The 22,917-nt window shown below is 51.4% G+C and overlaps 1 protein-coding gene and 1 non-coding gene across 2 annotated transcripts in view; one reads left to right on the plus strand and one right to left on the minus strand.

Moving 5' to 3' along the window:
• LOC140904782 (uncharacterized) overlaps positions 1-22,917 on the minus strand; it is a 189,573-nt gene that overhangs the window by 27,494 nt on the left and 139,162 nt on the right.
• On the plus strand, positions 21,940-22,012 carry TRNAM-CAU (transfer RNA methionine (anticodon CAU)). Its single transcript has one exon. It is a non-coding gene; the product is annotated as a tRNA-Met (tRNA).

The raw sequence follows: 22,917 nt of genomic DNA on the forward strand, positions 1-22,917 counted from the left end.
CTGGCCCCCCTACACATCACAGGCCTCCTGCATGGTGCAGTCGCGAGTTTTGGACCAAAGCAGACTCGAGAAAGGCATCTCATCAAGGGATGGAGGAAGCACCACTTCCCTTGGGAGTCTGGAGGAAATTGATGCTGTGGGGGGCAGGGAATTGACCCCAAGGCCACGCTTGTGAGTCTGTATCATAACACACATACACAACAGCACTGCGCAAAGTATGTACGTCACCTTAACTCTGATGTTTCCTAACATTTAAAGGCCTGGTCTCCAGGGTGTTCTCTGTGCTTATAGATCTCTTTTGGGGAGAGATGCAATCATTTAGTTCAGAGTGGGAGCCGTGTTAGTCTGTATCAGCAAAAAAAACCCAAAACCAAAAAACAAAACGAGGAGTAGTTCTGGCACCTTAGAGACTAACAAATGTATTTGGGCACATTTGACGGTGTGGCTGATGTGATTAGGTCCGAGGATGGTGTCCCTAGACTAGATATGTGGACAGAGTTGGCAATGGGTTTGTTGCAAGGATAGGTTCCTGGGTTAATGTTTTTGTTGTGTGGTTGCTAGTGATTATTTGCTTCAGGTTGGGGGGCTGTCTGTAAGCGAGGACTGGCCTGTCTCCCAAGATCTGTGAGATTGAGGGATCGTCCTTCAGAATAGATTGTAGAATCTTGATGCCTAAGGAACTCCACTGGTAACCTCCCTCCAGCCTGACAGTTTACCTTTCAGCAGGACCCGCTATAATCTCCCTGTTTTTAATTCATAGATTCATAGATATTGAGGTCAGAAGGGACCATCATGATCATCTAGTCTGACCTCCTGCACAAAGCAAGCCACAGAATCTCACTCCTGTGCAAAACCTCTCACCTATGTCTGAGCCATCGAAGTCCTTAAATCAGGATTTGAAGAGCTCAAGGAGCAGAAAATCCTCCAGCCAGTGACCCGTGCCCCATGCTATAGAGGAAGGCGAAAAACGTCCAGGGCCTCTTCCAATCTGCTGCAGAAAAATTCCTTCTTGATCCCAATTATGGCACCAGCTAAACCCTAAGCATTTGGGCAAGATTCACCAGCCAGATACCCAGGAAAGAATTCTCTTTAGTAACTCAGATGCCACCCCATCTAACATCCCATCACAGCCATTGGGCCTATTAACCATGAATATTTACAGATCAATTAATTGCCAAAATCATGTTATCCCATCATACCATCTCCTCCATAAAATTACCGAGTTTAATCTTAAAGCCAGATAGGTCTTTTGCCCCCATTGCTTCCCTTGGAAGGCTATTCCAAAACTTCACTCCTCTGATGGTTAGAAACCTTCATCTAATTTCAAGTGTAAACTTCCCAGTGACCAGTTTATAGCCATTTGTTCTTGTGTCCACATTGGTACTGAGCTTAAATTTTAATTCCTCTCCCTCTCTGGTATTTATCCCTCTGATATATTTATAGAGAGCAATCCTATCTCCCCTCAACCTTCTTTTAGTTAGGCTAAACAAGCCAAGCTCCTTGAGTCTCCTTTCATAAGACAGGTTTTCCATTCCTCGGATCATCCTAGTAGCCCTTCTCTGTACCTCTTCCAGTTTGAATTCATCCTTCTTAAACATGGGAGACCAGAACTGCACACAGTATTCCAGGTGAGGTCTCACCAGTGCCTTTTAGAATGGTTCTAAAACCTCCTTATCTCGACTGGAAATACCTCGCCTGATGCATCCCAAGACCGCATTAGCTTTTTGCACGGCCATATCACATTGGCGGCTCATAGTCATCCTATGATCAACCAATACTCCAAGGTCCTTCTCCTCCTCCGTTACTTCTAACTGATGTGTCCCCAGTTTATAACTAAAATCCTTGTTATTAATCCCTAAATGCTTGACCTTACACTTCTCATGATTCAATTTCATCCTATTACTATTACTCCATTTTATAAGGTCATCCAAATCTTCCTGTACGATATCCCGGTATCTCTCTAAATTAGCAATACCTCCCAGCTTTGGATCATCGGCAAACTTGATTAGCACACACCCACTTTTTGTGCTGAGATCAGCAATAAAAAGATGAAATAAGATTGGTCCCAAAGATTGATCCCTAAGGAACTCCACTTGATCCTGCCCTGGAGATCTTTTAGTTTGGGGCTGAAGGTGATAGCTGGTGGTGTTCTGTTCCTTTCTTTGTTGGGCCTGTCATGGAAGACACAATGAAGATGACTGGATGTGGAAGCTGCCGTATGTCCATGATCCTGGAGTGGGGACCTGGTAAGAGTTTTGTCTGCATGAAATGCCATCTGCTCGAGCTGATGGAGGAGAAGATCTGAGGTTTGGAGATGCAGATGGAAAGTCTGGTTGAGTTTAGAAAGGGGTTTGAGCAGATGATGGAGCAAAGACATGAGGTATCTGAAGGGAAAAGCTCAGACTTGCAGATGGAAGCAGGACTGGGGAATTCTGAGGGGAGACTGCTGGGTGAGGAAAGTGGTCAGTGGAAGCATGTGATGAAAAGAACCAGGCAGAGGAAAAGACGGGCTGGTGAAGGAGAAATAGAGCTCAGGAATAAGTTTTGAGAGTTGGAAAATGAAGAAGGGGCTCAGCAGGTAGTCACTGAAGCTGGAGGGGCAAGGAAGAAGAGAAGAGCGGCTAGTCCTATAGGAAAAGGGGAAAAGTCAATGGAGACTACACCAAATATGAGCCCCAGGAGGATACAGGATGGGTTGAAGAGGATTACAAGGGAGAATAGCAATGGAAAGAACTTGCAGCCGGAGGGAACAGGGGATAGACTGGAGAATAGAACTGTCACCAGGGAAAGGCAGGTCTACGTGATCGGGGACTCTTTACTGAGAAGAGTAGACAGGCCTGTAACCAGGCCTGGAGAAGGGCAACAAAGGCGTGACAAGATTATGACTGTCAACAGATGGCTCAGGCAGTGGTGCTAGAAGGCGGGCTTTGGGATGTATGGCCACTGGGAGGCATTCCTGGACAGAGGACAGTTCTCTCGGGATGGACTTCATCTGAGTAGGGAAGGAAATAGACTTCTAGGATGGAGGCTGGCACAACTGATTCAGAGAGCTTTAAACTAGGAATCTGGGGGAGATGGTTGGTTGGGGGATGTCCAGGTAATCTCCATGCCGGATTTTAGCCTTGAGAGGGAAGAAAAGAAAGTAAGAAAGGATACAGCCGTGGGTAGGAGAATGGCTATAAGGAGGAAGGGCAGTGTGGATACCAGTCTAATAGGTTCTGCTGGCTGTAGAATGACCGTGCCTCATTGGGTAAAGAATGTGAGTGAGGCCAAACAGCAAAAATGAAGATGTTTGTACACCAATGCGAGGAGCCTAGGTAACAAAATGGAGGAATTAGAGGTACTGGTGCAGGAAGTGAAACCAGATATTCTCGGGATAACAGAAACAGGGTGGAATAGTCGTCATGACTGGACTATGGGTATTGAAGGGTATGTGCTGTTTAGGAAAGACCGAAATAAAGGTCAAGGTGGTGGAGTAGCATTGTCTATCAATGAGGAGGTAGAATATAAAGAAATCAGCGATGGAATGGAGAAGACAGAGTCCATCTGGGCAAAAATGACATTGGGGAAGAAATCTACTCGAGCCTCCCCTGGGATAGTGCTTGGAGTGAGCTAGAGACCGCCGGGATCTAATGTGGATATGGATCGAGCCCTCTTTAATGTTTTTAATGAAGTAAATACTCATGGAAACTGCGTGATCATGGGAGACATTAACCTCCCAGATCTAGACTGGAGGACGAGTGCTAGTAATAATAATCGGGCTCAGATGTTCCTAGATGCTGTTAGATGGATTCCTTCATCAAGTAGTTGCTGAACCGACAAGAGGGTGTGCCATTCTAGATTTGGTTTTGGTGAGAAGTGAGGACCTCCTAGAAGAAATGGTTGTAGGGGACAAGCTTGGTTCTAGCGATCATGAGCTAATTCAGTTCAAACTGACCGGAAGGATCAACAAAAAATAAATCTGCAACTAGGGTTTTTTATTTCAAAAGGGCTGACTTTGAAAAATGAAGGAAATGAGTTAGGCAAGTGGATTGGACTGAAGAACTTCAGGGATCTAAAGGCAGAGGAGGCCTGGGATGACTTTAAATCAAAGCTGCAGAAGCTATCAGAAGCCTGCAACCCAAGAAAGGGGGGAAAATTCATAGGCAGGAGCTGTAGACCAAGCTGGATGAGCAAGCATCTTGGAGAGGTGATTAAGAAAAAGGAGAAAGCATACAGGGAGTGGAAGATGGGAGGGATCAGCAAGGAAAGCTATCTTACTGAGGTCAGAACATGAAGGGATAAAGTGAGAAGGACCTTGCAAAGAGAATTAAAACCAATTGTAAAAGGTTCTATCACCGTGTCAATAAGAACAAAACCAAGAAAAAAGAAGTGGGACCGGTAAGCACTGAGGATGGAGTGGAGGTCAAGGATAATCTAGGCATGGCCCAATATTGAAACAAATACTTTGCCTCAGTCTTTAATAAGGCTAAGGAGGATCTTAGGGATAATGGTAGCATGACAAATGGGAAGGAGGAGATGGAGGTAGATATTACCATATCTGAGGTAGAAGTGAAACTCAAACTGCTGAATGGGACTAAATCGGGGGCCCAAGATAATCTTTGTCCAAGAATATTAAAAGAACTGGCACATGAAATTGCAAGCCCATTAGCAAGAATTTTTAATGAATCTGTAAACTCAGGGGTTGTACCCTATGATTGGAGAATTGCTAACATAGGTGCTATTTTTAAGAAAGGGGGGAAAAAAGTGATCTGGGTAACTACAGGCCTGTTAGTTCGACATCTGTAGTATGCAAGGTCTTGGAAAAAATTTTGAAGGAGAAAGTAGTTAAGGACATTGAGGTCAATGGTAAATGGGTCAAAATACAAGATGGTTTTACAAAAGGTAGATCATGCCAAACCAACCTGATCTCCTTCTTTGAGAAAGTAACAGATTTTTTAGACAAAGGAAACGCAGTGGATCTAATTGATCTAGATTTCAGGAAGGCGTTTGATATGGTGCCACATGAGGAATTATTAGTTAAAGTGGAAAAGATGGGGATCAATATGAAAATTGAAAGATGGATAGGGAAATGGTTAACAGGGAGATTATAGCGGGTACTGCTGAAAGGTGAACTGTCAGGCTGGAGGGAGGTTACCAGTGGAGTTCCTCAGGGATCAGTCTTTGGGACCAATCTTATTTCATCTCCCTCCCTCAGCTCAGTGATGGCCTGAATTGCCCCTTCTCCCGGCAGAGCCAGAGGATTGGAAGCAGCAACATCAGACCCCTGTGTGGCTCGCAGGAATGAACACAAACACGCCCTTGTAGCTGGACAGATGGTGAGTTTTACCCCTGGGATACGACAAGGCTCAAGAGAAAGGTGGTGGCCCCACATCTAAGGAATGAAACACAACACAGTCATCATCGTTACGCCCGTCCTTGCCCCTTTATACGTCTACTGTCTCGCTCCCGCCACCCTCACCCTCTGTGGGTTCAGTGAGAGCCGCACTCAGTGCTTCCGACACACACAGACTCATACACACATCTTGCAAGGAAACCTCACCACGGAGCCACATGCACCTGTTGCTTCCCTGCCCCCCTGCTCTCCAGAATCCAATCCCAAGGAAAGCTTGTCGGGCCCAGAGCTGGCAGGGCGCCCGGTGCTGGAGCATTGAAGCTACTGTGACGGCACTCAGAGGAAAGATGCGGAGAGATGCTAGTTAAGAATTGGCCGGTCAGGTTTCCAGTCCCCTCCCAGGTCATTCCCTCACTCGAGCACAGGGGCACATCTCAATTCTCAGCTGGCTCAGTCGAGCTGCATCGTTCTTGTTTCCACTCAGTCAGGTTTGAGGCCTGTTTCGCACCCTGTCTTTGAGAAGACAGTCAGAAACTACTCTCTGAAACAGCCAGTGCAGGAGGACGTGTTATCGCTCCTGCCCCAACTCAGACGGACAAAGAGAGAAATGTTCTCGCTTTGAAGGTGGGACTCCCTGCCCTGGGCCAAAGACGAGCACCTCTCTTTGACCTTGGTCGCTCCTTCAGCTTTTCTTTCAGCAGGGAGCCCGAGAGCTCAGGTGCTGGAGCGCTGCGTTGGTCAGTGAAGCTCGGTGAGCTCCAATGTCACTCGGCTCTTCTACCAGCAAGTCAAAACACAGGAAGGATTTCCTCATTTGACAATACTGGGGCTGTCTGAGGGTCTGTCCACACTGCACACTGAGCCTGTCTCTATGTGGCCTGGGCTTGCTGACTTGTGTTGCCAAGCCGGTGTTTGAGCATCCAGACTGCAGGGGAAACTCAGGCCTCACACTGTGTCTATCTGTCAAGGTTCCTTCCCCACTCTGAACGCTAGGGTACAGATGTGGGGACCTGCATGAAAACCTCCTCAGCTTACTTTTACCAGCTTAGGTTAAAACTTCCCCAAGGTACAAACTATTTTACCTTTTGCCCTTGGACTTTCGCTGCTACCACCAAAATTCTAACCGGGTTTTTAATTAGGAAAGAGCCGTTTGGAAACGTCTTTCCCCCCAAAATCCTCAACAAAATATTGCACCCTCGTTCCTGGGGAAGGTTTGGTAAAAATCCTCACCAATTTGCATAGGTGACCACAGACCCAGACCCTTGGATCTTAAGAACAAGAAAAAAACATTCAGTTTCTTAAAAGAAGAATTTTAATAGAAGAAAAAGTAAAAAGAATCACCTCTGTCAACTCAGGATGGTAAATACCTTACAGGGTAATTAGATTCAAAACATCGAGAATCCCTCTAGGTAAAACCTTAAGTTACAAAAAGACACAAAAACAGGAATATCCATTCCATTCAGCACAGCTTATTTTCTCACCCATTTAAAGGAATCAGAATCTAACGCATATCTAGCTAGATTACTTACTAAGTTCTAAGACGCCATTCCTGTTCTGTCCCCGGCAAAAGCATCACACAGACAGATCCCGACCCTTTGTTTCTCCCTCCCCCCAGCTTTTGAAAGTATCTTGTCTCCCCATTGGTCATTTTGGTCAGGTGCCAGCGAGGTTACCTTTAGCTTTTTAACCCTTTACAGGTGAGAGGATTTTTCCTCTGGCCAGGAGGGATTTAAAGGTGGTTAGCCTTCCCTTTCTATTTATGACTCTCTCCTACCGCAGGAAGTCATCCTAAGTTACGCTGCTCCCGCTGCGTGAATAACAGAGCTGGATTTGACGTCGCTTCGTTCGACTTACTGCTGTGTCTACACTGGGCTGGGTTGACGGGAGAAGCTCTTCGGTCGACTTCCCTTCCTCCTGCCGTTCCCGGTGCAGTCCCAACGGCGACCGGAGAGCGCTCTGCTGTCAATTTAGTGGGTCTTCACTCGACCCCCACGACATCAACCCCCAGTGGATCCACCGCAGCAAACAGAGCCTCCCAAACATGCTGCCCCATCCACACGGCACCACTTAGACCCAAGTGGGAAATTCAGCTCCTGTGGGGTGTGTCACCCTCATCCGCTGAAGATGCTCCCCGAGTCTCCAGGGATTCCTGCCCTAACTGCTCTCCAGCCGGTTTGTGTCCATACGCTCCCCGCGGGGAGGCTGTGAGTGGCCTGGTTACAAGCGCTGGTTGCTCAGGCCTGGCAGGGAAGGGAAGCTCCGGGCAGCATTGACAGTCTGGAGATCCCTCCGGGGAAGCACAGGCGGTGGGTGGAACAGGCGGGGAGGCGAAGCTGCAGGGTCCTGCGGACGCCCTGAAACCAGCTCACAGACCCCCGGGGGTCACGCTGCCCTACACGCTGTTGCAGTAATGTTTGTACAAGGCGTGACGCTGGCAGAGCAGCTTGTGTCAGAGTGTATTCAGGCCAACGGATGTGTGTGTTAGTAGAGATCAAAGCGACTGTTCAATGTTCAACTGTATTGGGTGTTTAAACCTCCTGAAAACTCGTGGAATGTTGTTTGCACTGTTTTCACGTCTCTGTGTCCTGTTACGCTGTGATAGCAAAGAGTTGCCTTGTGTGGACCCCTGTCACTAAATAACCCCTCAAAGGAGAATGAAAGTGTGTGGGATGCAAGTGAAGAAAAGGTTCATTTCCAAAGAAGGGGTGGTAAGAAGCAGGATCCCTGGGTGGGGGGCAGGAGGCTGTGGTTTGCACTGTTGTTGCCCAGGGTGGGAATGGGGAACTGGGCTCTGGCTTAAAGCGGTGTCAGGCTTCGAGGGGCTGGGTTCAGAGCTGGAGGTTCGGGTTGGGGTGAGGGTTGGGCTACAGTTTTGGTTCAGGGGTTTCGAGTTGGGGGGCAGGTTATGGGGTCAGGGTTCCAGTTGGGTTCCGGGTAGGGGGTGGGGTTTAGATTTTGGGGGGAAGGTTTGGCCAGCAGCAGCATAGAAGTGCGGGTGGCAATGGGGTGCAGCCAATAGTGATAAGTCGGGGGGTCTTTTAGGTCGTTTTAGTGTCAGTAGCACCCTGGGGAGGGGGTAGGGTCATGTTTACGACAGGGGGCTAAAGTGTTGGGGAAGGGGGTGGCAAGTTGACCCATCCCACTTCGTACTTCCCACACGGACACGCACAATACGTCGAACGCGTGGACGCACACACGTCACACACACACATGATGACACAAAATGGCACACAACACGACACACAAAAATAACACACGACACAGACACACACACAACATGACACAGAAAGCATCACACACAAAACATCACACACAAGACCCACAACATGTCACACACACACACACACTCAACACAACACGGCCAACAACATGTCACACACACACACACACACTCAACACAACACGACCCACAACACGTCACACTCACACACTCAACACGACCCACAACATGTCTCACACTCAACATGACCCACAACACGTCTCACAACACGTCTCACACACACTCAACGACACACAGCATGTTGTATGTACGTTGCACACTGACTAACACACACGACGTCTCACAAACAACAGCGACACACACGATACATGACGTCTCTCACTCACGCCCACACAACACACAGACAACGCACACCCACACACATGGCACATGCACAACACGCCCACACAACACAACACACACCCACGCACACACACACACCACACACAACACATGCCCACGCTCACAGAAGCCCACACATACACCCGCCGACACCCGCCGACTCACAACATCTCACACACGCTGACACACACGACGTCTCACACACCCACGACACGACATACGAAACGTCACACGACACACAAGACGGCAGAGGACACAACACCGAAATCACACCCCGGAGACGACCCCCCGCGGGGGCGAGAGCGGAGCGGGGACGGTCGGGGGAACTCGGTCTCTGGGCGGCGCGTGGGGCCGGTGTGGGCGGGAGGGAAGAGGGCGGCAGGGCCGAGGGCGAGATTCCCAGCCCCCGTCGAGCGCTGTGGAGCGAGGGCTCCGGCTCAGCTCTCGCAGCGGCTCTGGCGAGGAATGGTGCCGGAGCTCTCGCCGGAGGGGAACGCGGCAGGAGGGGCCTGAGCCGCTTGGGCCTCTTTCCAAGGAGGCGGAACCAGGCCTCCGCTCTCTGCCCGCTGCAGACCCGGCTGCCAGGTCGGCGCTGCCAGTTCCTCATCCGCACTCGCCGTCTTCTCGTGTGTTCGCCAACTCGCTCTCTCCCCTCTGCTCTCCGGGTGCCGTCTCCCTTTGCAGGACACGGGTAGGTGTGCATTCCCACAGGTGAGGTCTTGGGAGCCATGGAGAAGTCGGAGCGGAGGCAAATCATGCAGGGCAGTAGAAAGGCTGCAGAAAGTACCTGAAGAGACAAAGGGAATGAGAAGGGGGGAGTCCAGACTAAGACAGGAGTCTAGTCTGTAAAGAGAAACAACGGGAAGTCTAAGCTACAGAAACTCTTCAAGTTGCCAAAAGACCTTTAGGATGGGAAATTACTTCTTGAATCCAGTCTCTTTAAGATTTTAGGCTTAGTATGTGTGTGTATTTGTATTTGCTTAGCAATCTGTCTTCTGTTTGCTATCCCTTATAATCACTGAAAATCTACCTTTGATAGTGAAACTATTTTTTGTTTGTTATTATTATTAAACTCAGTTTGCGCAACGGGTGCTCCGGGAGGAAATGATTTGTGTGTTACTCCAAGGGGCCGCCCGGTGTCACTCTTGCTCCATGAGGGAAATGATTTAAGCATGACCTGAATTGGCCACCCACTGTCACTGTTGGGCCAGGAGGTAAATGATTTGTGCATTACACTGACTGGCCACCCGGTGTCACTGTTGCTCCGTTAGGGAAATTATTTGTGCATTACCCAGAGTGGCCACCGAGTGTCACTGTTGCTCCATGAGGGAAATGCTTTGTGCAGTACCTGGATGAGCCACCCGGTGTCACTGTTGCTCCAGGAGGGAAATTGTTGGTGCATTATCTGGATTGGCCACCTGGTGTCACTCTTTCTCCATGATGGAAATGGTTTGTGCAGTACCCTGAGGGGCCACCCGGGGTCACTGTTGCTCCAGGAGGGAAATTGTTGGTGCATTATCTGGATTGGCCACCTGGTGTCACTCTTTCTCCATGAGGGAAATGGTTTGTGCAGTACCCTGAGGGGCCACCCGGGGTCACTGTTGCTCCATGTGGGAAATGGTTTGTGCAGTACCCTGAGGGGCCACAAGGGGTCACTGTTGCTCCGTGAGGGAAATGGTTTGTGCATGACCTGAATTGGCCACACACATCACTGTTGCTCCGTGGGGGGGGGGGATTGTTTGTGTGTTACTCCTGAGTGGCCACGTTGTGTCACTCTTCCTCCAGGAGGGGAATGCTTTGTGCCTTACCCTGTGTGGCCACCCAAGACAACACACACATCACACACAAAACATCACACACACACAACACGACAGACGACACTCACACACACACAGACAACACGACACCGACACACACATACAGAAACACGTCTCTCACACACACACAACACAGGACACCGACACACACAAACAACATGACACACACATAAAATGACACACAGAACAGCACACAACACAACACACAAAAATCACACACAACACACGACACCGACACATAAACACACACACACACACAAGACGAGGCACCAAACGGCAGCCAACGTGACACAGAAATCACACACGACACCGACACACACACACAATACGACACACAAAACCTCACATGACACACAAAATGGCACACATGACACACACACACAACACGATGCACAAAACTTCACACACAAAATATCACACACCCACACACAACATGACACACACAGACAAAACGACACAAGACACACAAAATGGCACACGACACGAGACACAAAAATCTCACACAGCACATGACACCGACACACACAACATGCACACAAAACAGCACACAACACGGCACACACACACTCAACATGGACCACAACACGCACACATAAACACATCTCACACGCAACACGTCACACAGCAGAAGGTTTCATCGAGGAGGAGGATGTCCCGGGGTCCCCGGGCGATGCTCTGGGACTGCTCCCCAGGAAGCCAGGCAGGACTCTGGGGAAGTCTCCTCTCGGGGAGCAGCCTGTCTGCAGGACACACAGCTCCCCCGGCTCCACCTTCCTGGCTCTGACCTCGGAGCCTTCAGCCTCCTCTGCCCCTCCCTGCGCTTCCCACAGCCAGTCCGCCCAGGCGGGGTCCTGGGGCGGGGGCACAGGGTCCTGCCCCCCAACTCCGCAGTCAGACGGGACTCTCAGCCAGCCAGGAAAACAGAGGTTTATTAGACGACAGGGACATGGTCTAACACAGAGCTTGTAGGTGCAGAGAACAGGACCCCTCAGCCGGGTCCATTTTGGGGGGGGGCAGTGAGCCAGACAACCCCGTCTGCCCTTCACTCCATGTCTCCAGCCAGCCCCCAACTGAAACTCCCCCCAGCCCCTCCTCCTCTGGGCTTTGTCCCTGTCCCCGGCCAGGAGGGCACCCGATTCCTTTGTTCTCCAACCCTTTAGCTCTCACCTCGCAGGGGGGAAGGGCCCAGGGCATCAGGTGCCAGGAAAGAGGGTGTCGGCCATTCTCTGTGTCCAGACCCCTGCACACACCTGCCCTCCAGAGCTCTGCAACGATCATACACCCTTACCCCACCCCCTAGATCCTTAAGAACTGCATATGGGAAACTGAGGCACCCCCACACGATTCAGAGGAAACATGAAGTCCTGCTTCATCACAGATGACTCCAGGAGGTGAGTTGCTTGCTATCCTACCATGTTTTTCTGTCTCTCTCCTCTAGTATGTTGGCCAACACACACATTCTGTCTCTGTCTCTCTCCTCTCCTGGTGCCAACGATGACCAGACCCCAGGTGCCTGGGCCCCAGTGCCCCGCCTGTGCTCCATCTCTTCCTGTATCTGCCTCACCCCTTCTCCCAGCCCACACTGCCCACCGCTGCCTGGATGATTTCCCCCTCTCCTCCACTGCACCCCCCTCTGTGGGGTCCCTGCCACTCACCGTCTGCCTCCTCTCCTCCACCCCCTCCCCCGCTTCCCCACGGGTCACTCTGTGGGCCGGTTTTCTTCACCATCTTTGTGCATGATCTGGAGGATGGGATGGATTGCACCCTCAGCAAGTTCGCAGATGACACTAAGCTGGGGGGAGAGGGAGATACGCTGGAGGGTCGGGATAGGGTTCAGAGTGACCCAGACCAATTAAAGGATTGGGCCAAAAGAAATCTGATGAGGTTCAGCAAGGACAAGTGCTGAGCCCTGCACTTAGGAGAGAAGAATCCCATGCAGTGCCCCAAGTGTGCCATGTCCCCGCCCCGAACCGACCCTCCCGGAGCATCCTCAATTCCATGAAACAGCTGTTCTGGGGTGGGCAGGAAGTGCTGGGAGGGAGAGTGGGGAGTTGCTCAGTGGGGGTGTGTCTCTCTGGGTGGGGTCTGTGTGTGTTTATGCACAAGCTGATTGTGGTGTCACGGAGGCCAACAGCAAAGAGTGTTGAGCGTCAGCATTCTTGCCCTGCCGTCAGTCTGCCAACTGGCTTGGTTGACAACGGCTGGTGACCCAAGGAGCTGCTGAGAGACGCGGACCATCCCTCTGTCAACCACTTCTTGAATCAGCTATTTCCACAGGTGTTTGAGGAACAAAAGGATGAGTTTTTACAGAAGGTAATTCCCAGATTCTTTCCCTGCTCATTAGATCGCACACGACAGGTCGGTGCCTCCTTCTCCTGGGGACGGGTGGGGGCGGGTGTGGCAACAGGCAGGTCTCAGCGTTCCCTTTTGATTTGAAAGTGGCCATCTCTCAGGTCTCCTCCTGCTTCAGCCGGTCAGGTTCTTTGGAGGCAGATTTAGATGATTTTATCTTTCAGCAGACTAGTCGGGGGGAATTTCCAGGGATAGAACCAAAAGGGAAGATAACAAAACTCGTGTAGAATTTAGATTGAGATCTCCATCAATAGTCTTTCCCTTGGAGTTGCCCCTAATGCACTCCTTGCCTTCAAGTTGGGAATAGAAACCCTTTGTCTCCTGTCATGACTGCCAAAGAAATGTGTAAATGAGGATATTCTATGATTCTATGATTTACACCCATCAGGGGACACTGTCTTTTTGAGGCGGGTGCAGCTGGCTTGGGATGGTGCTGATGATGGATAGAAAACAGGCTGGAGTCAATGACAGATGGGACCACAGAAGGGGAAGGGGAAGGGCATCTCCATAGAAGGTCCTGGGTGCTCAGATACCCCAGTTCTAGGTACCCTGGCCTGTCCCAGAGAGAAAAGACAAAGAGGGGCCCAGCCCCCCGACAGTCATGCCATGGACAAGAATCTGGTTGGGAGTGGGCTGAAGGTTCCCGCTGGAGAAAGGGGAGCTGAAGTCCCCCAGCGTCCTGGAATTTAAGCAATGCAAGCTTCAAACCCTGCACGGTTGGGGCCTGAGGGGCACCTGCAGAAGGTTGGGCTGGACAGGGGCGGCAGGTTTCTACAATTTTTGGTGGTTTCCAGAATGGGACCAAGTCCTGCCTCCCCATCCACCTCCCCCCACATCTGCCTAAGGCTCTGGGAGTTTGGGTATGGGAGGGAGAGGGAAAGGGGTTGGGCTCTGGGAGGGAGTTTGGGTGTGGGCTGTGGTTTGCGGCAGGGTGTTGGGGTGCAGGAGGGTATGAAGGGTGTGGGGTCTGGGCTGGGGCAGGGGGTTGGGGTGCAGGAGCAGGTGTGGGGGCAGGCTCTGGGAGGGAATTGGATGTGTGGTGTGGGCTCTGGGCTGGGGCAGGGGGTTAGGGTGTGGGAGGGGGTGAGGGGTACAGGCTCTGGGAGGCAGTTTGGGTGCAGGTGTGGGGTCTTGGCTGGGGCAGGGCATTGGGTGCAGGAATGGGTGGGGTGGCCAGGTTCTGGGAGGGAGTTCAGGTGTGGGCTCTGGGCTGGGGGAGGGGGTTGGGGTGCAGGAGAGGGTGCAGGTCGGGCTCTGGGAGGGAGTTGGGTGCAAGGGGTGGGCTCTGGACTGGGGAAGAGGGTTGGGGTGCGAGAGCAGGTGTGGGGGGAGGCCTGTGGGAGGAAGTTTGGGTGCGGGATCTGGGTTGGGGTTGGGGGTTGGGGTGCAGGAGGGGGTGCGGGCGCAGGCTCTGGGAGGGAGTTTGGGTGTGGGGTGTGGGCTCTGGGCTGGGGCATGGGGGTAGGGTGGAGGAGGGAGTGCAGGGGGTGGACTCTGGGAGGCAGTTTGGGTACAGGGGGCTGGGGTCTGGGCTGGGGCTTGGGGTGCGGGAGAGAATGAGGGTGCAGCTCTTACCTCAGGGATCTCCCAAAAGCGACCCACACCCCCCTCTGGCAGCAGCTCCTAGGTGGGGGGTCTCTGCCCATCGCTGCCCACGGACACCACCCCAGCAGCTCCCATTGCCACAGGTGGCAGAGTCGGCCCTCGGGGCGGGGGCAGCGTGTGGAGATCCCCCCACCCCCGGGGCTGCAGGGACGCGCCAGCCGCTTCCGAGACTAGCAGGCCACACGGAGTGTAAGCAGTGTCAGGGTGAGCCTCACCCTGACATCTGGTGGTGAGGTCTGGCAAGTTGTGGAAAAGAACTTCAGGGGCCGATCTCATTTGCATAGGCACACCCACCCCGCCTAGAACGAGGCCATAGCTGCCCAAATGCTCACTTTGGCTGCTGTGGGATCCCCAGTGTCTCTGTTATTGGGGCAGGAAGAATAAATTGTTATTACCCTGATTATGGGAACTGTGCTGGGAACTGTACTTGGCCTTTTGTTATGATGGAGGGACTCACCATCAACTAAGTAGCACTCGCTAGGCAAGGGTCATGGGTTCCAAAACGCTGTGAATTGAGAGAGGGTGGGGACAAGTATTAATATTTGGTGCCATGGGTCCCTTGGTGATGGCCTTCCATGCTAATTGCTCTTCCTTTTCTCTCCACTGTGGAATCTCAGAGCTAATTTTGATTCCGTTAGGACTCTAGTTACAGGCTGCTAAGCTCATTTCGGGCTAATGGTGTCCCAGCACTGAGGCTCCCCTACTACGAGCTGACTTCACCAAAGAGCTGAACTGAGTAAGAGCCGAAATCACTGAGCGTTGTGTTCAGTAGTGGGGGAGCCTGAAGATCTATTGTGGAGAAGTTTGCGGGACGGCTGGAGTGCCTTGTGGACCGGCTGGTGGAGCAGTTCATGGGACGGCGGGAGCTGCTGGTGGGCCGCGGAGCGGAGCTGAGCGAAGCAGTTTGTGGGGCGGCTGGTGGAGCGGAGGCCTATGGGGCTGTGGGGCGGTCAGCTTCAGATCATGTAAGGTGCCTTTTACCCCCGCCCCCATCTCCACCCAGGTTGGGAGGTAAAGCTCTGCAGATAAATTTTTGAACTTTGGGGCTGCCCTGACCAGGGACAGAGACTTTTGGGTCATTGGACTTTTGGGATTTTGGGTGATTTGGGGTTGCTGGACTCAAGAACCAAAGGGAAAGGGCATGCCCCAATTTGCTTGGGGTGGGTTTTTTTTTGCTCATGGGTTGTGTTATGAATCCTGTTGGTGCTGTTTCCCCAACATAATGCCACATTGTTTCTCTCTGTTATTAAAAGGCTTTTTGCTACACTCAGACTAGGTGCTTACGAGAGGGGAAGGATTGCCTCTGGGAGGCGCCCAGCGGGGGTGGTACATATTTGTCCCAGGTCACTGGGTGGGGGCTCGAGCCGGTTTGCATTGTGTTATTGGAATGGATCCCCTAGATACTGAAGCTGGCCCTTGTTGCTGCCAACTCTGACGGGCAGAAGGGTTACACGGAGCGAGGGTGGGCAGGAAGCTGCCTTAGCCCCCTTGTGCTGCCGGTGATGGTTCCCGGGCCCTTTTAAATTGCCCGGGGGCAGCAGGCGGGGCTGGGGGAGACACCGGGCCCCGGACTTTGGTGGAGCCAGGCCCCCGTGGTCTTATGTTGCTGGAGCATGGGCACCAGGGGCCCAGATGAGGCGCCTCCCCTGCAGCTGGAGGAGCATGGGTGCTAATCCACGTTTTGGCGGGTTGGTTTTTGGAAGGTTAAATGAAGGCAGCCTCTGCTCTGGGCTCACCCAGTTTCAGGGTCTGACGCTGCTTTGCACAACGATGAATCTCGGAACAGGCCAGCAATGAAATGATGGCAGAACCTGAGGAACGAAAAGCCTCTGGGTTCGTCTGTGGGCCTTGACGCCGAACGGGAGCCGTAATTTGACTCGCTTTGTGGCTGCGGCCGGTAAAATGTCAGGACGAAGTCATCCCAGTGATTGTGACACTGGGTTTGAGGCGGCTTTGGTCTTATTAAAATGTAACTAGCATGGAACACTTGTGTTTTTAAAGGTGGCTTCCCCAAGCAATCCCAAGTTGTTCTTCCCAGAGCTGGGTGATGGTGGGCAGCAGGGGATCTCCCCAGTCTGTGGGGGAATCTCTCTGGGCCCCACTGTTAGTTCTCCAGACTTTCTCCCCCTAACCACGCACACCTCTCCCCACCCATTATCAATGCTTTACAGCGACCCCTCCCTCCCCTTATGGGATACAGCCTCTCGGTGACCGAGACTGACTGGGGCTCCCCTCTGCATGGCCCCAATGGGGAAGGAAAGGGACCGATGGGGGAGGAAGAAGACGGGCAGAAGGAGTCAAATGGGGCTAAACCAGAATAGAGGAGATTTTCTTCCTGTTAAAATGGACTGGAGTCTCATTGCTGGAAAGCCACACCTTGAGTGAGGTTTGAACCGGCAGCCTTTCAATTGCCAGGCAAAGGTGCGAACCACAGAGACGGATCACGGCCGACTTCCCAGCGCTGTCCAAGGAGCCCCTGCAGGGGTGCAAGTGGTTAGTGCAAAGGGCAATATTGCTGGGGTTGTGAGTTCAAGCCTTCCCTGCAGCCCTGGTTTCTATTACCCCATGGAGCTACACCAGCTTGCTTGTCCTAATTCACATGGAAAGTGCCATGAGAGGAAGGTCTGAAATGTGGACGTTGGTGCAAAGCTTGGGACCCCCCACCGATGCTGCCACTAGCTGTGGATGGGTTGCTCAGGGGCAGGGAGAATTGATTTCTTTGATGCTGAGAAAGCTGACAGGACGGGTCTGTGGGCACCAGAGCTCCCCGCTTCTTCCAGCACATGCCAGGCTCTGTCACTCCTGGAGGAGGGTCATAGAATCATAGAAGATCAGGGTTGGAAGGGCCCTCAGGTGGTATCTAGTCCTACCCCCTACCCAGAGCAGGACCAACCCCAACTAAATCATCCCAGCCAGGGCTTTGTCAAGCCTGACCTTAGAAACTTCTAAGAAAGGGGATTCCACCACTTCCCTAGGTATTGCATTCCAGTGTTTCACCACCCTCCTAGTGAAAAAGTTTTTCCTAATATCCAACCTAAATCTCCCCCACTGCAACTTGAGACCATTACTCCTTGTCCTGTCATCTGCTATCACTGAGAATAGTCTAGATCCATCCTCTTTGGATCCACCTTTCAGGTAGTTAAAAGCAGCTATCAAATCCCCCTTCATTCTTCTCTTCCATAGACTAAACAATCCCAGTTCCCTCAGCCTCTCCTCATAACTCATGTGTTCCAGTCCCCTCATCATTTTTGTTGCCCTTCGCTGGACTCTCTCCAATTTTTCCACATCCTTCTTGTAGTGTGGGGCCCAAAACTGGACACAGTACTCCAGATGAGGCCTCACCAATGTCGAATAGAGGGGAATGATCACATCCCTTGATCTACTGGCAATGCTCCTACTTATACACCCCAAAATCATAGAATCATAGAATATCAGGGTTGGAAGGGACCCCTGAAGGTCATCTAGTCCAACCCCCTGCTCGAAGCAGGACCAATTCCCAGTTAAATCATCCCAGCCAGGGCTCTGTCAAGCCTGACCTTAAAAACCTGTAAGGAAGGAGATTCTACCACCTCCCTAGGTAACGCATTCCAGTGTTTCACCACCCTCTTAGAGAAAAAGTTTTTCCTAATATCCAATCTAAACCTCCCCCACTGCAACTTGCCATTGGCCTTCTTGGCAACAAGGGCACACTGCTGACTCATATCCAGCTTCTCGTCCACTGTCACCCCTAGGTCCTTCTCTGCAGAACTGCTGCCAAGCCATTCGGTCCCTCGTCTGTAGCGGTGCATTGGATTCTTCCATCCTACGTGCAGGACTCTGCACTTGTCCTTGTTGAACCTCCTCAGATTTCTTTTGGCCCAATCCTCCAATTTGTCTAGGGCCCTCTGTATCCTATCCCTACCCTCCAGCATATCTACCACTCCTCCCAGTTTAGTGTCATCCACAAATTTGCTGAGAGTGCAATCTACACCATCCTCCAGATCATTAATGAAGATATTGAACAAAACCGGCTGCAGGACCGACCCTTGGGGCACTCCGCTAGATACCGGCTGCCAACTAGACATGGAGCCATTGATCACTACCCGTTGAGCCCGACAATCTAGCCAGCTTTCTATCCACCTTATAGTGCATTCATCCAGACCATACTTCTTTAAATTGCTGGCAAGAATACTGTGGGAGACCGTGTCAAAAGCTTAGCTAAAGTCAAGGAACAACATGTCCACTGCTTTCCCCTCATCCACAGAGCCAGTTATCTCGTCATAGAAGGCAATTAGATTAGTCAGGCATGACTTTCCCTTGGTGAATCCATGCTGACTGTTCCTGATCACTTTCCTCTCCTCGAAGTGCTTCAGAATTGATTCCTTGAGGACCTGCGCCATGATTTTTCCAGGGACTGAGGTGAGGCTGACTGGCCTGTAGTTCCCAGGATCCTCCTTCTTCCCTTTTTGAAAGACGGGCACTACATAAGCCTTTTTCCAGTCTTCCGGGACTTCCCCCGATCGCCATGAGTTTTCAAAGATAATAGCCAATGGCTCTGCAATCACATCCGCCAATTCCTTTAGCACTCTCGGATGCAGCTCATCTGGCCCCATGGACTTGTGCACATCCACTTTTTCTAAATAGTCCCGAACCACTTCTTTCTTCACAGAGGGCTTGCCACCTCCTCTGAATGCTGTGCTGCCCAGTGCAGTCGTCTGGGAGCTGACCTTGTTCGTGAAGACAGAGGCAAAAAAAGCATTGAGTATGTTAGCTTTTTCCACATCCTCTGTCACTAGGTTGTCTCTCTCATTTAGTAATGGGCCCACAGTTTCCTTGGCTTTCTTCTTATTGCCAAAATACCTGAAGAAACCCTTCTTGTTACTCTTAACTTCGCTCGCTAGCTGCAACTCCAGGTGTGATTTGGCCTTCCTGATTTCACTTCTGCATGCCTGAGCAATATTTATATACTCATCCGTGGTCATTTGTCCAATCTTCCACTTCTTGTAAGCCTCTTTTTTGTGTTTAAGATCAGCAAGGATTTCTCTGTTAAGCCAAGTTGGTCGCCTACCATATTTACTATTCTTTCTACACATCGGGATGGTTTGTCTCTGTAACCTCAATAAGGATTCGTTAAAATACAGCCAGCTCTCCTGGACTCCTTTCCCCCTCATGTTATTCTCCCAGGGGATCTTTCCCATCAGTTCCCTGAGGGAGTCAAAGTCTGCTTTTCTGAAGTTCAGAGTCCGTATTCTGCTGCTTTCCTTTCCTCCTTGTGTCAGGATCCTGAACTCGACCATCTCATGGTCACTGCCTCCCAGGTTCCCATCCACTTTTGCTTCCCCTACTAATTCTTCCCGGTTTGTGAGCAGCAGGTCAAGAAGAGCTCTGCCCCTAGTCGGTTCCTCCAGCACTTGCACCAGGAAATTGTCCTCTACAGTTTCCAAAAACTTCCTGGATTGTCTGTGCACCGCTGTATTGCTCTCCCAGCAGATATCAGGATGATTGAAGTCGCCCATGAGAACCAGGGCGTGCCATCTTGTAGCTTCTGCGAGTTGCCGGAAGAAAGCCTCATCCACCTCATCCCCCTGGTCTGGTGGTCTATAGGAGACTCCCACCACTGCATCACTCTTGTTGCTCAGGCTTCTAAACTTAATCCAGAGACTCTCAGGTTTTTCTACAGTTTCATTCTTGAGCTCTGAGCAGTCATACTGCTCCCTTACATACAGTGCAACTCGCCCACCTCTTCTGGCCTCCCTGTCCTTCCTGAACAGTTTATATCCATCCATGACAGCACTCCAGTCATGCGAGTTATCCCACCAAGTCTCCGTTATTCCAATCACATCATAATTCCCTGACTTTGCCAGGATCTCCAGTTCTCCCTGCTTGTGTCCCAGGCTTTGTGCATTTGTATATAGGCACTTGAGATAACCCGCTGATCGCCCCTTGTTCTCAGTATGAGGCAGGAGTCCTCCCCTCTCACACGCTCCAGCTCGTGCTTCCTCCCGGTATCCCGCTTCCCCACTTACCTCAGGGCTTTGGTCTCCTTTCCCTGGTGAACCTAGTTTAAAGCCCTCCTCACTAGGTTAGCCAGCCTGCTCACGAAGATGCTCTTCCCTCTCTTCGTTAAGTGGAGCCCGTCTCTGCCTAGCATTCCTCCTACTTGGAACACCATCCCATGGTCAAAGAATCCAAAGCCTTCTCTCCGACACCACCTGTGTAGCCATTCCTTGACTTCCACGATTTGACGGTCTCTACCCCGGCCTTTTCCTTCCACGGGGAGGATGGACGAGAACACCACTTGCACCTCAAACTCCTTTATCCTTCTTCCCAGAGCCACGTAGTCTGCAGTGATCCGCTCAAGGTCATTCTTGGCAGTATCATTGGTGCCTACGTGGAAAAGCAGGAAGGGGTAGCGGTCCGAGGGCTTGATGAGTCTCGGTAGTCTCTCCATCACATTGTCAATCTTAGCCCCCGGCAAGCAGCAGACTTCTCTGTTTTCCCGGTCAGGGTGGTAGATAGATGACTCAGTCCTCCTGAGGAGAGAGTCCCTGACCACCACCACCCACCTCCTTCTCTTGGGAGTGGTGGTCGTGGAACCCCCAACCCTAGGACAGTGCATCTCATGCCTTTCAACTGGTGGAGTCTCCTTCTGCTCCTTTCCCCCAGACGTATCATCTGGGTCACTCCCCGCAATGGTACCTTTGGAGAGAACATGAAAATGGTTACTTACCTGTGTCCGCTTTGCTGGTCCATGGACTTTCCCCCTTCTTCTTCTGGAGGTCACATGTTGCCAGATTTCTTCACAGTCCTCCTGTCCCTGCTGCGCAGCCTGCTCTGAATCTTCAGAACCTTGTGCCCATAGAAGCATATCCTGACGTCTGTCCAGGAAACCTTCAGTTTCTCTTATGCAACGCAGGGTCGATACCTGTTGCTCCAGACCTTGAACCTTCTCTTCCAATATGGAGACCAGCTTGCACTTTGTACAGACAAAGTCGCTTCTGTCCTCTGGAAGAAAGACAAAGATGGCACATCCAGTGCAGGTCACAACAGTTGAACACTCCCCATCCATATTACCTTCCTACTATGAGCTTCCTCCGGAGATGCAGTAATTCCTCAGAGAAGTCGTTAGGGTTTAATCCTCAGTGGGCTCACTCCAGGTGAACTCCCAGGCAAAGTCCTGCTGTTTGCTGCTCAGCTGGTTCCCCACTGCTCAGCTGGTTCTATAAGCACCGAGCCTAAAGCTCTTCCAAGCCTTCTTAGCGCAGCGGGCAGTGCATCAGTCTCATAATCTGAAGGTCCTGAGTTCAATCCTCAGAGAAGGCAACTCTTCTTGCTCCCTGCTTTAGATTTTCTAACGTAAATCAGAGAAAAAAAGACTAGAGCAGAGTGGTTTCTAGACACCCTCCCATCCATCTAACACACACACACAGACTTTTCTAACGGTGCGTCTACAGTATGAAATTAGTTCAAAATTATTCGATTCAAAATTTTGGGAGCTATTTTAGACATTCAGGCTTTGGTGTCCCCACTAAAACACATGAATTGGGCAGAGTGCATCCACAGTACCGAGGCTAGCATCGAACGTTGGAGCGGGTGCACCGTGGGTCGCTATCCCACAGTTCCCGCAGTTCCCGCCGCCCACTGGAATTCTGGGTAACGCTCCCAGTGCACGATGGGGCAAAAACATTCTTGCGGGTGTTTCTGGTGCGTGTCATCAGGAACCCATGGCGGGCAATCGTTTCACGCCTTTTTGGCATGCAGACGCCGTACTGCTTTCAGCAGACGGTGCACCGCTTGCTCTCCTGCAACGATGAATCCGCCTCTCATTTCCTCTTCCCTTCCAATGTAATCTCTACTATCTGCTCTTTCTCTTCCTCATCGAACTCTTCTGCCTCCAACTCTGCTCTCCCACTGGTGCCACGCTTCCGAGCTTCTCCGGGTTGTCTGTCCGGGGCTCCCGCCTCCGTGAAAACCACGGAAGACAACCATTTCCCGCCTTTCTTCGGCTACCACGAACCAAACAGCACCTCTTCCCCTGCCACTCTGCTCTCCTACATTTCGCGCCCGTTTTCCAGGATTACCCGTGCAGGCGCCATGGAGCCCGCTCAGATCTCCGCTGCAGTTTTAAGCATTGTAAATACCTCGCGCATTATGCAGCAGTATGTGCAGTCCCTGCAAAACGGGGCGAGGAAACGACGACCGTGCGATTACTATACTGATGAGGACAT

The sequence above is a fragment of the Lepidochelys kempii genome, unplaced genomic scaffold (genome assembly GCF_965140265.1).
Source record: "Lepidochelys kempii isolate rLepKem1 unplaced genomic scaffold, rLepKem1.hap2 scaffold_69, whole genome shotgun sequence".
NCBI lineage: Eukaryota > Metazoa > Chordata > Testudines > Cheloniidae > Lepidochelys > Lepidochelys kempii.